General features: G+C 41.0%; 1 long non-coding RNA gene across 1 annotated transcript in view; it reads right to left on the bottom strand.

The window, feature by feature from the left end:
- The window catches only part of LOC126234459 (uncharacterized), a 281,688-nt gene that overhangs the window by 106,907 nt on the left and 160,551 nt on the right, over nt 1-14,230 (bottom strand). Inside the window, exon 2 of the long non-coding RNA XR_007544728.1 lies at nt 769-864. This is a non-coding gene — a long non-coding RNA (uncharacterized LOC126234459). The remainder of the gene's footprint in view (nt 1-768; nt 865-14,230) is intronic.

Here is a 14,230-nt window from a genome sequence, read left to right as displayed (position 1 = left end):
GACTTGAACCAAGGACCTCTCGTTCTGCACTTGCTCACGCTAACCACGGGACCACGGCGATTCTGAGCTCACTCGATGTTGCCTATCTTTCGCGTGGACTACTCAGTTTGTTTTCATAGTTCCACACAACTTCTTCCTGTTTTCTCGATTGATCTGTGTTCAGTTTTTCAAGGCCTATCCACTGTGCCAACTTATAACTACATCTGTGGGGGGTTCCCTTGTAAGTATCATATCTGTAAGTGATTTGTGTAGTGCATAACTGGATAACAACTTTCTCCTTTGATATCCGAGTGCTTTAGGCTGTACATCGGGCAGATTTTATTGTCAAGTTACAATAAGGTAAGACACAACCTTTAATTACTTCAATGAATACTCACCTTACCAAACCTAAAAAAATGTAAATTATAATATAGGTGAGACACAATATAACCCTACTATTGCGTAAATGCACCGTTAAAAATAGGAATCCATGGAGGGAAGCTGGGGCGAAATTCTATTGAGAAAATTGAGAGCACAAGCATTTGCGGCTGACTGCAGAAAAATTCTGCTACGGGGTTATTTAAACTGTTTCCAGTGCCGCGCTCACTTATTACTGTATCTATAATTTTCCTTTGCAAGCGACATTCGGAAATAAGAGTTACAATGCGTTCTTCGCGGGACTTCAGAAGTCAAATTCGACGTGCATTTTCTCATTCTGCTCCGGCACGGTCCTGATCGACGACGATACGGAATAGTGAGGGGTGAGGATGGAATGTAGTACTCACTCACCGTATTCTGCTAATTGACACCGACATGACAGCTTCTTCGTGCTCTTCTCACAGCTTTGCTGGCGTCTTTGAAGTTGCGCATCCTGGCCGCTGCTTTCTGAAACATAATGTCATCCACTTTTGTAAGGGAGGTGCTTCCAAAGTAGATCCGGTATTATCGAGAATACTAATCAAAAAACACTAACAGTTAGTCTAGACACTATTTAAACTTATCTTAGAAGATCGATTGAAGAATGCCCAACGTTCCCTTATACCATTTGCAGATTTAGAAAAATGTTTGACCATGTTGACTGAAACACATACTTTCGAATTCTGAAGTCACCAGGGATAGAATGGGAAACGAAACGTTGATCATCACTTTTATAGAAACCATACTGTAGTCATAAGAGTCGAAGTACACGAAAAGGAAGCAGTAGCTGAGAAGGGAGTGATATAGAGTCATAGTCTGTTGTCCCGTGATATACAACGTGTACACAGAAAAATCAGCGATGGAAAAGGGTAAAATAGGCAAAGGAATTAAAAGTCAGGTAGAAGAAATAGAAACTTCGATGCGTGACAAAGCATTCTAACTGTGACAGAGACGGTAAAGGACTTGCAAGTTCAGTTGAGCTGAATTTGTAGCTTCTTTAGTGGCAGTGAAGAACTGAAAATCAACAGAAGTTAAACAAGAGTAATGGAGCGCACGCGTGGGCTTCGGGTAGCGTCTTTGATTAGTAATCAAAATATCCGCGGCCCGGGCTCGAACCCCTCCACCGCTTACATTCTGAATAAAAATCAGTAGTGGCGGCCGAAGACTTTCGGCATAAGAAGTTACCCCACATTCAGCCAACGGCCTTGTTAGAGAGGTACGTAAAGAGGTTCAGGGGGTGGAAACTGACCCTAAAGGTGGAAGTATCAACAATGATCAACGGCATGAGGATGCAGAATTCAATGGAAACCAGTCCATTAAAGACACACAACGTGTTTCCACACGACATGCAGCCTGTAACTGAAAAAGTGTCATGGTCTCTCCATTAGATTCCGGACTAGTCGCCCATTCGGTCTCCGGCAGGGGACTGTCAATGCAGAAGTGACAACGAGAAGAAGATTGAATAAGAAACGAAAGGGTAACGCTCTACGAGTCGGTGCGTGGAATGTCAGAAATTTGAACTTAGTAGGGAAGCTAGCAAATTCGAAAAGCGAAATGCTAAGGCTCAGCCTAAATATAGTGGGGGTCAGTAAAGTGAAGGGGGAAGACAAGGATTTCTGCTCACATGAGTACAGGATAATACCAACAGTGGCAGAAAATGGGAGTAGGATTCGTTATGAATAGCAAGTTAGAGCAGTGAGTGCTTTACTGTGAACAGTTAAGTGACAGGGTAGTTCTAATCAGAATCGACAACAAACCAACACCAACAACGATAGTTCAGGTATACGTGCCGACGTCGCAAGCCGAAGATGAAGAGGTAGAGAAAGTTTACGAGGATATTGAAAGGCTAATTCAGTACGTAAAGGGAGATGAAAATCTAATAGTCATGTGGGATTTGAATGCGGTTGTAAGGGAAGGAGTAGAAGAAAGGGTTACAGGAAAATATGGGTTTGATGCTAACAATGACAGAGGAGAAAGATTGAGTTCTACATTAAATTTTAGCTAGTAGTAGAGAATACCCTGTTAAAGAATCACAAGAGGGGAGGTATACTTGGAAGAGGCAAGGAGATACGGGAAGATTTCAATTACATTATGTTATGCTCAGATAGAGATTCCGAAATGAGATATTGGACTGTTAGGCCTACCCAGTAGCAGATGGAGACTCAGGTCACAATTTGGTAGTGGTGAAGTTTAAAAGATTAGTCAGGAAGAATCAATACGCAAACAAGTGGGATACGGAAGTACTAAGAAATGAAGAGATGCGCTTTAAGTACTCTAAGGCTATAGATACCGCGATAATGAATAGCTCAGCAGGCAGTTTAGTTGAAGAGGAATGGACAGCTTTAAAAAGGGCAATCACAGAAGTATGAAAGTAAACCATAGGTACAAAGAAGATAAGTGGAAGAAGCGACAGGTAACAGAAGAAATACTTCAGTTGATCGAAGAAATCAAAAAAGGTTTGACTGTCGGAAGGACTAATCACCATACATGAAAGTCGAAACAACCTTTGCTGAAATTAAATGCAAGGGTGGTGAAATTGAGAGTACAATAGAAATTGCTCTGTTAAATGCAGAGAAGAGAGCGAATAGGTAGAAAGAATACATTCAAAGCCTCTGTGAGAAACGGAAATTGTCCGATGACGTAACAAAACAAGAAAAAGGAGTCGATATAGAACGGATGGGGGATCCAGTGTTAAAATCAAAATTTAAAAGAGATCTGGAAGACTTAAAATGAAAGGCAGAAGGGATAGTTAACATTCTACAGGAATTTATAAAACCATTGAGGGAAGTGGCTCTTCTGTTCACGATGTTATGTAGAATGTATGAGTCTGGCGATATACCATTTGGGTTTTGGAAAAACATCATCCACACAATCCCAAATACTGCAAGCACCAATCAGTGCGAGAATTATAGCACAGTCAGCTTAACATCTCATGAATGGAAGTTGCTTACAAGAACAGTACACAGAACAATGAAACGAGTGTTGAGGATATGTTAGATGACCTCAGTTTCACTTTAGGAAAGGTAAAGGCACCAGGGAGGTAATTCTGGCGTCGCTGTTGATAAAAGAAAAATCGCGACACGTTAATAGCATTTGTCAACCCGGAAAAAGTGTTCGACAATGTAAAGTGGTGTAAGATGTTCGAAATTCTCAGAAAAATAGGGGTAAGCTTTAGCGAAAGACGATTAAAACATAGTATGTACAACGACCAAAAGGAGATAATGAAAGTGAAAGATCAAGAACCAAGTGCTCGGATTAAAATGGGTGTAAGACAGGGATGTAGACTTTGGCCCCTAGTGTTCAGTCTATACGCCGAAGAAGTTATGACGGAAATAAAAGAAAGATTCACGAGTGGAATTAAAATTCAAGGTGAAAGGATTTCGATGATAAGACTCGCTGCTGACATTACTATCCTGAGTGAAAGTGAAGAAGAATTACAGGATCTCTTGAATGGAATGAACAGTCTAATGAATACAGAATAGGGATTGAGAGTAAATCGAAAGAAGACGAAAGAAATGAAAAGTAGCAGAAGTGAGAACAGCGAGAAACTTAACATCAGGATTGGTGATCATCTACTTCGTGAAATTATGGAATTCTGCTACCTAAGGAGCAAAATAGCCCATGACCGACGGAGCCAAGACGGCATTAAAAGTCGACTAGGACAGGCAGAAAGGGCATTCCTGACCAAGAGAAGTTTGCTAGTATCAAACATAGACCTTAATTAAAGGAAGAAATTTCTGAGAATGAACGTTTGGAGCAAAGCATTGTGTGATAGTGAAACATGGACTGTGGGAAAACCGGAACAGAAGAGAATAGAAGCATTTGAGACGTGGTGCTACCGACGAATGTTGAAAATTAGGTGGACTAATAAGGAATGAGGAGGTTCTGCGCAGAATCGATGAGGAAAGAAATATATGGAAGACACTGACAGGAAGAAGGGACAGGATGGTAGGGCATCAGTTAAGACATCAGGGAGAAACTTGTATAGCACTAGAGCGTGCTATAGAAGATAAATATTGAAAACAGAGACTAGAAACGTCCAGCAAATAACTCAGAACGTAGGTTGGAACTGCTACACTGAGAAGAAGAGTTTAGTACAGGAGAGGAATTTGTGGTGGACCACATCAAACCAGGCAAAAGACTGATGACTTGGAAAATAAGCAGCGCAGTCTAAAAAAAAGTTAGGTGGTGGTAAATAGAAAATAAGGGACTAAATTAGGAGACGGGCTTTTCTATTCGTGCAGGAAAAGGGCTGAAGTATAGAAGATATAGGAATCCAGCCCGACAATTACAACGGAAACTTTTCTTGAAAGAGGAATTCGTCGACATCGCATGTATATTTGTGTGCTGGGAAGTCTCTTGACAGTACTTGTCTGGAGTGCATCGTCATACTGAGGTAGAACATGAACGTTAAACACCATGGTCAGTTGAACAGTGGCGGCAAGTGTGGGAGCGATAATATAGTAAAGGCAGATCGATGCTTTACTCCAGTAAGCAGGTTCAAAACAACTGAGACTGAAGGATGTATACAGAGAAGAGGCTTGCGCAGGATAGACTAGCGTGATGAGCTGCATGAGACCAGTTTTGGGCTGGAGATGGAGCTAGCAACAGCAGCAGGAGCAAAACCTAGGTGTGGCGTAATATTTAGAATAACTAATCTTCTAAACCTATTATATGTGTATATACATGTCCAGGGTGGCTGTGAGAGACCCACATTTGAACTAATAAAATTCAGTTAAATAACTGATAAACGGCTGAAAGGGTAAATATATATATATATATATATATATATATATATATATATATATATATATATATATATATACCTAGGTGTGACGTAATATTTAGAATAACTAATCTTCTAAACCTATTATATGTATATATACATATAATAGGTATATATACATATGTATATATACATATAATAGGTTTAGAAGATTAGTTATTCTAAATATTACGCCACACCTAGGTATATATATATATATATATATAATTAATATTTATTTACTCTTTCAGCCGTTTATCAGTTATTTAACTGAATTTTATTAGTTCAAATGTGGGTCTCTCACAGCCACCATGGACATGTAAATTATCGATTGTGTTTGAGCAGCAAAGCCATGTACATATGCGGAGAAAGCGTGTTACTTCATTCCTACGAACTAATATAAGCAACCATAAATGCCTTTACACCCGAAAATGCTGCTTCCTTGTTCCCGATGCCTAACACCCATTATCCTGTGTGAAGTACTCGGCATTCTACATCAGGTTCCTAGTAGACGATTATCTATGAACAGTTATTATTATACTGTCTTAAAGCCCACAGTAATTTGGATGTGCGTTGACGGCACGTTTGTAGGATGGCCCCCTGATGAAGATAAATCACCAGAATTCCGTCCATGGACAAATCCAATTTACAACGGAAATTGAAAAGGATGAATGCCTTCCAATTTTGTATATTTTGGTTCCGCGCAAGATAATGGCACTCTGAGACACTGAGTACATCGGAAACTGTCGCATACAGATTTATATTTACGTGCAAATAGCAGCTTCCACCATCCTTCCCAGACGATGGCTATTCTCAGAACGTTGGTCCACAGAGCGCACATCAGTGCTAATGAGAGCGGTCTGCAGGACTAGCTCCTATACTCAGTATTTTTTCAGCCAGTGGTCAATCGCCACAGCAGATACGTTAGACGCTACGAATGAAACGGGCCATAAGGAATGCAGTATAAGACGACGTGGTTTTCCTGCCATATGTAAGAAGCCTGACTCTTGGGTTCTGTTGAAGACGATTAGACGCTCCAGGACGCTCGGGTTTACAGGATTCCCTGATAATATGGCCTTTCATACATCGGACAGACCATGAACGTTGTAGGGGACACCCGAGATTCTAAATCATATCGTGATTTGGGGGGGGGGGGTTAGTTAATCTAAATACGTTTGGCAAAAATTTTAATTAATAGAGATTGAGGATTCAGCTTGGATATGTCAAGAGATGTGGCGCTTTCTGTAGGAAATTTACAAAGACGTCGCCACAGTGCAGCTAAGTGCTACATCGACATCCCAGAGTGGATAGACTGTGCAGCCACAGATCTAGTTCATGCATATTGCTCTTCTTCGCCTCTCTGGCGCCTGTGTGTCTGACCGCATGCACGCAGTGGAGCGGTCTACAAATTTGAAAGAACAAATTAAGTGATGGAGCGTCAGTCTTTCTGCTGTCTCTGAAGATGGCCGAACAGTACACGGCCGAAATATTAAAAGACGCCGGATTTATGCGGCTTCGCATCCGAAATTTAATGGAGCGACTACTGGGATGTCTCAGATTGTCTACAAATGCCGTTGCTTGTAAATTTATTTACCTGGAAGCAATTGCTATCAGTTACTGAAAAGTAACAGTGTTCCATGGGCCTAATACCTGATCCTATGTGGAATAATCTGGCTCAATGTTTTGTTTCCTGAAAGGTTACGAGTAGGCAAACAGGAAATAATGGTTTTCGCCACTATTCAATCCAGAATAAAACCTTGTACAAGAGCGTGTGCTGTAACTGACCTTAATCTTGGTGCATTATTGGTCTGAAAAGCCAAGCATCATCTTTTTCATCCGAGAAACCACTCCTTCCCCGCAGCCGCCCCCCCCCCCCCCCAAAACCCACCCCCAAATTGGCACCAACTTTAAACGTTCAGAAAAATCTCCACATCTCCACTCTCGGCCCGAAGCACAACTACAATTCCTTTAAATTTGATTTATCAGCTATTGCAGTGTTAATTTTTTACTTCTGGACGATATATTCAGTTTTTATGTACTGATAAGGCAATGATTTAGGGAGATAAGATGTTCATGTATTCGCCGGCCGCGGTGGCCGAGCCGTTCTAGGCACTTCAGTCCGGAACCGGGGGACTGCTACGGTCGCAGGTTCGAATCCTGCCTCGGACATTGATGGGTGTGATGTACTTAGGTTAGTTAGGTTTAAGTAGTTCTAAGTTCTAAGGGATTGATGACCTTAGATGTTAAGTCCCATAGTGCTCAGAGCCATTTGAATCATTTATTGTTCATGTATTCGATTTTGCATTCCAGATGGATTATGTTTGAAATTATTTCAATTATTAATCCATTGCTTGGTTAATGCATTGCTTGGGTTCGATCTGTCACAAGCATTAAAAGTGTGCCCTGATTTAAAAATTGTATAGATGTTATTCCTTCATGACCGTGGTATAGCTTTTCTTTCGTACTACCTCGTAACCTGCTGAGCCATGCAGTTGTGGATGGATGGATGTCTTCTAGTTTGTGTAAGTACTGAACTACAGTGCAATTTGGCGTACTGGAAATGATACTCCTGCAGGAGTGACGAAGCTACTGTAAAGTACTGAACTTTCTCGTATACTATTTATGTTTTATGCGGCTTTATGTAACGGTAGGAAAAATAATAACTTTTTTCTGATCTGATAAACGAGTACAGCTAGCAACTGCCATTTCCAAATGTGAGTACAAAATAATTAGTATACCTGCAACAAACTTCTTTCAGTGGCAGAAAACAGTCGTTGATGACGACTTGTTCTTTCCGTGTAAGGTGGAAAGTTGCACCAGGTTATATTTATTCTTTAAGGGTGTCAAAAAGTGTGCCTTTAAGTGTACTAAAGCTGATATAAGACTTTCGTAGCTCGTGATTAAGGAGCGGTGCTGCTTCTGAAAGTTGTACTTCTCCGTAGTGTCCGTGCTAATAATATTACAAACCAGTTCCTTCCAATGTCTTGGAGACTTGCAGCATTCACACTTTCTGTTTAAAGCGGGATCGTACCAATTCATCGGTCATCACTCGTAGTCCATATGTTAGTAGCATGAACTTTGGCATTTAACGGTATCTTCGTAAAATAGTGTCGAAGCCACTTGAATAAATGGTTGACGACGACCATTATGGACTACTAGAGATTGAAGGTAGCTTGCCCGGCTGGCGACGGTTTTACCCGAACAGGGCTATTCTCATTGTGTATCTGAGGCTGCAGGCCGTTAAGAGCTCTGTGGCTGCTCGGCTTCCCGGATGGCAGTCCTGCTGATGCTCAAGACCGTGGTGATCTGGCATACCGGTGTCTCAGGCCTTTTACGTCCTCTTAACTGTCGCCCAGACAGCCAAAATTGTGTGCGGCGACGTCAATGATATACTCAACTGTCCCATTTACAGCGGCCACATGGAGGCACTCACTTCAGCACGCCTGCTACCCGAAATTTATTCGCTCGTTAATCTGAACGACCGAAGTGAAATATTAACTCGAAACTTAGCCAGATACTGTATATCGCCACTGCACAAGTTGGCTAACCACGGTACGAGCAGAAAAAATTGTGTTCCTGTTGACACTGATTCCTATTAAGTTTCACAATTTACTGTATTACTTTCCTTCAGGCAGTTATCACCGTCCTAAAATATTTTTGGAATGTGAACCTTCTTCACCTTCGATTGATTGTTAATTTCCTTTATTGTCAGGTTTCACAGTTATCCAGTTATCAATCGGTTGCTGTAAGGAACAGAATCGTATGCGACCACTAGAACGGAAAACCAAAATTAAAAATAACAAAATTATAAAAAGCCACGGTTTCACCAGTACACTAATAACGAGTAATTCTTTCTCTCTCTAAAGACAATGTAACGTATTTTTAGTATGACTACATGTGTAACAAAAGTTGTAAATATTTATACGTAGTTAACCCCATTTCTGTAGTTTGTGTTCAGTTGTACCGATAACAAATTTAGAGTACCTTATAAATTCGCTTTAACATTTGACGTAAATTTAATTGTTTATAATTTGTGTAAACTACATAGACTAGATACGGGTATGAAAAGTTTTATCTGTTATAAATTTTTGTTAACGAGAAAGTAACAAGTGAAAGGGGTGCTGGGGTTCGGTAGGACGGGTGGCAGTAGACGCTTCGTCAATATTTTTATTTAAAAAAAGTATTTTTCACGGAAGAAGCCGCTTCCGTTGTAGGAAGGTCAGAAAATTTTGCGTAGATGGGAGTATTACGGCGCTGAACCGAAGGAAGCAGTTTAGTACCTCAGGCGAGCGGCCCACAGAAGTTTGCAGAAAAACTATAATAGCAGCATTGTTGCAATTAAAAACGAAGTTCAAAGAAGGAACACGACTTTACATTCACCTCGAAGACGAGTAACCGCAAAAACGGAAGACTGCAAGAAACAGGGTCCAAGGCAGAAGACTTATCACGAAATCTATGCAGAAGACCAGTATTTACGAGGTAATCAAATTTGTGAGAAGGAACCAATCGGCATTGTCATGGGGCGATAGTGCACGCTGCACTAATGGAGACTAGACACGAAATAAAGATTACCGTTCCTCTGAAATATGAAGTGAAATTTTGAACCACAACGGTAATTCCGGCAGTAGTATTAATTGTGCTGTTTAGCGATATTTCGCTTTCAGACAGTCTGGACTGAAAACGAAGTAATTGTAAATTTCGCTATTACGAGTGCCAAAGCGTACGTTATTGGGAGACTGAAAATTTAATTCTGATGTTAGACAGCAAAAACACATAGTTGTTGAGTAGACAGCTGTGCCTGTGCATCAACCCCACCACTTCCGTCTCATGCCCTTTCTGAGTACGTTTCCAGAAAATTTAAAAATGAGAATTTCTATACAACTCTATGATATCGGACTAGACGTGAGAATTTATATCTTTATTAATACCTTTATTGACAACGTCACACCTTTTCCTGTAAGTGGTTCTGATTTCATATCTACAGGGACCGATGACCTCAGCAGTTTGGTCCCATAAGACCTTACCAATTCATATTGGCACCTATTCTCATGAAAGACTAAATGTGACTGTCTTACATCATCTGTAATAAAGACAAGCAGGAGTGAGGCTAGTGGCATACAGGTTCGGTACAATCACTGGTCTTGTATTGAATTACTTTGGCAAAACTGTGGGGAGCGAAGAAGCAGCAGTTGGGTAGATTGATATCGCCAGTGGCAGTGGGTACTTCCTTATAGCATAAATCGCTTGTGTTCAATCGTATGAAATGCAGCATGGCACAGGCCTGTTAGGCAGTCTGCCAGTCATAAATCACGTCCAATCACATTTGAAAGTCTAATGAAATTAATAGTTTAAATTGTTACTTTTTAACCTTTTTACACTGAAATAGTAGTGTTCTCGTTTCAGCTACGATTTCGGAAGTATTCGTATACCCATTGTCAGTATGGCTACTCATAGGTTTTATGATATCAGTAATATACTGGTGACTGGTTAGCTCAGCTGCTTGTCTCCTTGCACGTATAGCTAGTTACACTGAATCAGTGCACTGTTGTAAACATCATTACTTTTAAGTCTACTATATTTTATTTATGACTTTCCTCTGTCGATGTTGTATGTAATTACAGTCGGTTCCTTGCAGCTCTTGCTTCATTATGGCATAACAGCAGAAATTTACGAATAGCGAAAATGAACACCGTATAAGAATTTCGTGAACTACTCTAGCTGCATGTAGGAGCTCTTCTGTTACATTATATTACAACTCCATCTTTGAGACTTACACCATGTAAGTACTAAAAACTGTCAAACAAAAAATTCTAAAAAACTGTACTGAAAAGCTACAAACTTTTGAGAAAAGCAACATTGATTAAAAATTAATACTAACGTCAATCGTTTCTGGCACTGTTTCAACAGTATGCGAGTCAGAGAACGCTTTTCGGGACATACAGTTTTCAGAATTACATCTACATGCACACACTGAAATCCACTGAGATGTGCTTTGAAGAATTTAATTTCCATCCCACGTATCGAAGTTTCATCGCGTTCCGTTCACTTATGAAGGATGACTACATAAATGCCCCATTTGCGATGTAATTAATCTTGCTCTGTCTTCTTGGTCCACGGTGGAGCGGTACATAGGGGTCTGTAGTATATTGCCAGATTCTTCGCTTTGTACCATCTCTGGAGAGTTTGCGTCTATCTTCAAGAATCTCCCAGTGAAAGTTTTTCAGCATTTCTGTGACTCTCAGGTGGCTCAAACAATCTGTCAACATCCGTCGTGTCCTAGGTATACGTTTAATATCTCCCTGCTTGACATATGTAAGCTGTCTCTAAACGTCAGCAGTGTCCTCTAACGCTACCTTCACCGTGTTACCTGTTTATGAGATTTATACACAGTATTCCATTCCAAATTTAGAGCTCTAGCGTAATGCAAATATATAAAATAAACACAAAAGTTAATCACCATAATTTACAATAACTTTTTACAAGGAAAAGAAATATTAACTAGATATGCACCATACACGTCGGTAGTTCACTGAGGTTTTTTGCGGATGATACTGTGGTATATAGAGAGGTTGTAACAATGGAAAATTGTACTGAAACGCAGGAGTATCTGCAACGAATTGACGGATGGTGCAGGGAATGGCAATTGAATCTCAATGTGGACAAGTGTAATGTGCTGTGAATACATAGAAAGAAAGATCCCTTATCATTTAGCTACAATATAGCAGGTCAGCATCTGAAAGCAGTTAATTCCATAAATTATCTGGGAGTACGCATTGCCGGCCGGTGTGGCCGTGCAGTTAAAGGCGCTTCAGTCTGGAACCGCGTGACCGCTTCGGTCGCAGGTTCGAATCCTGCCTCGGGCATGGATGTGTGTGGTGTCCTTAGGTTAGTTAGGTTTAATTAGTTCTAAGTTCTAGGCGACTGATGACCTCAGAAGTTGAGTCGCATAGTGCTCAGAGCCATTTGAACCATTTTTGGAGTACGCATTAGGAGTGATTTAAAATGGAATGATCATATAAAGTTGATCGTCGGTAAAGCAGATACCAGACTGAGATTCATTGGAAGAATCCTAAGGAAATGCAATCTGAAAACAAAGGAAGTAGGTTACAGTATGCTTGTTTGCGCACTGCTTGAATACTGCTCAGCAGTGTGGGATCCGTGCCAGATAGGGTTGATAGAAGAGATAGAGAAGATCCAACGGAGAGCAGCGCGCTTCGTTATAGGATCATTTAGTAATCGCGAAAGCGTTACGGAGATTATAGATAAACTCCAGTGAAAGACGCTGCAGGAGAGGCGCTCAGTAGCTCGGTACGGGCTTTTGTTGAAGTTTCAAGAACATACCTTCACCGAGGAGTCAAGCAGTATATTACTCCCTCCTACGTATATCTCGGGAAGAGACCATGAGGATAAAATCAGAGATATTACGGTCCACACAGAGGCATACCGACAATCCTTCTTTCCACTAAGTGTCCTTTTTAGGTAAATATGGGACGCACTTTCAGATATAATCATGTCCTTTGGTGTCACATTAGATATTTATTAAATCCGCTGTGCCGAGTTTTCTTGCAAATGACATACATTGTTCAGAGTTGTTCGGAAATACAAAGACTGTCGTTTACTATACGATTTGCCAATTACTTTTTTTCCCAAAACTAGTTTTCACCTTGCGTCAATATTAAATGGTGCAATGAATTGTCATTATGCATGGTTATTTCAGTGCCACACCACAAAACAGGCTATGAACCCACCGAGCCATTTAATCAACAATACTTTTCGCCTCGTGCTTAACATTTATTTCTGTGATCTATGCTACTTTTATACTTACCACTTCGGAAAGGCCGATATTAGTGTTGGGAAAATAATAGAAACCACGGTAGGCCTTTTCCAAACTGTTTGCTTCTGAGGAACTTTTAATGACTGTCTTGATTTGTTAGACTTTTTTCCGTGATACCAGAGAATCATTTCTGAAAGTAAGGTTGATTATTAACGGTAAGTGAGAGACTGACAGAATGCGGTAATAAAGAGAGAAATTCAAATTGTAGAAGATATGCATCTTTCTGAACGTTTCTCATCACATCCGCAGCCCCTGCTAGACAGTTGCGAAAGAAATTGCTTACAAGGCAGTTGTTGGACCAATTCTTGAGTACTGTTTATCAGTCTGGGACCCGTACCAGGTAGGCGAGCCGTTTTCTGTCAAAGAGAGGTTTACTACTAAAATTTGGAGAGTGTCCTTGCCGAAGGGAATCGGGCAACATATTACTTCCTCCCACATACATCTCGCGAAATGAGTACGACGAGAAAATTTTGGAAATTACAGGTAATACAAAGGCTTACGGAAAATGATTTTGCCACGCGCCATTTGCGAATGGAAGAGTGAAGAGTGAGGAGGGGGGGGGGGGCAGGGAGAAATCAGTTAATGGGTCCAGAAGTATCCTCGGGCAGACGGCGCCAGGTGGCTTGTCGAGTGCTGATGTAGATGTGAATGCAGAGTTGACACAGCGTAGTACAAGTGGTGTTAGTCGTCTTACTAGAATGAAGCCCATTTTTTGATTTAAGGTAAGCGTCGTGGGTGCGGCTGCATAATCCTTAACTGCAGACTGAATGACATCTGTCCTGTTGTCCTGGTCCGTTGAGGACCTCTGCGGTGTTGAGTGTGGCACTTCTAAACCCATCATGATGTTCACATGATGCGTTCACCACTACCACTATTGAGAAACATTCGTATCAAAAGACCACGACGTGGCCACTGACGAAACCTGGCACAGTCTGGTCGACGTTTCTTCTTGTTATGCCAGGCATTACACAATTTCCCCCGAACAACTAACATTCACGTATCACATCTGAATTAGAAACCCACTACGTAGTCAGTTTATGTATGTAGCTAGCAGAGTACGCGGCGTTGGCCGGGTATGTATTTACTCCTATATACTGCTAGTCCATTTCATTTTTCCCCTCACCACTGTCTGTCCATCTCCTCCGCCATTATCGGTCCTTCTCTCTCTATCACCCTCACCCCAATAACGAGTCTCCTATTTCCAGAATGAGATTTTCACTCTGCAGCGGAGTGTG

This window comes from Schistocerca nitens, chromosome 2 (genome assembly GCF_023898315.1).
Source record: "Schistocerca nitens isolate TAMUIC-IGC-003100 chromosome 2, iqSchNite1.1, whole genome shotgun sequence".
Classification (NCBI taxonomy): domain Eukaryota; kingdom Metazoa; phylum Arthropoda; class Insecta; order Orthoptera; family Acrididae; genus Schistocerca; species Schistocerca nitens.
This window is presented reverse-complemented; position numbering and strand designations above follow the sequence as displayed.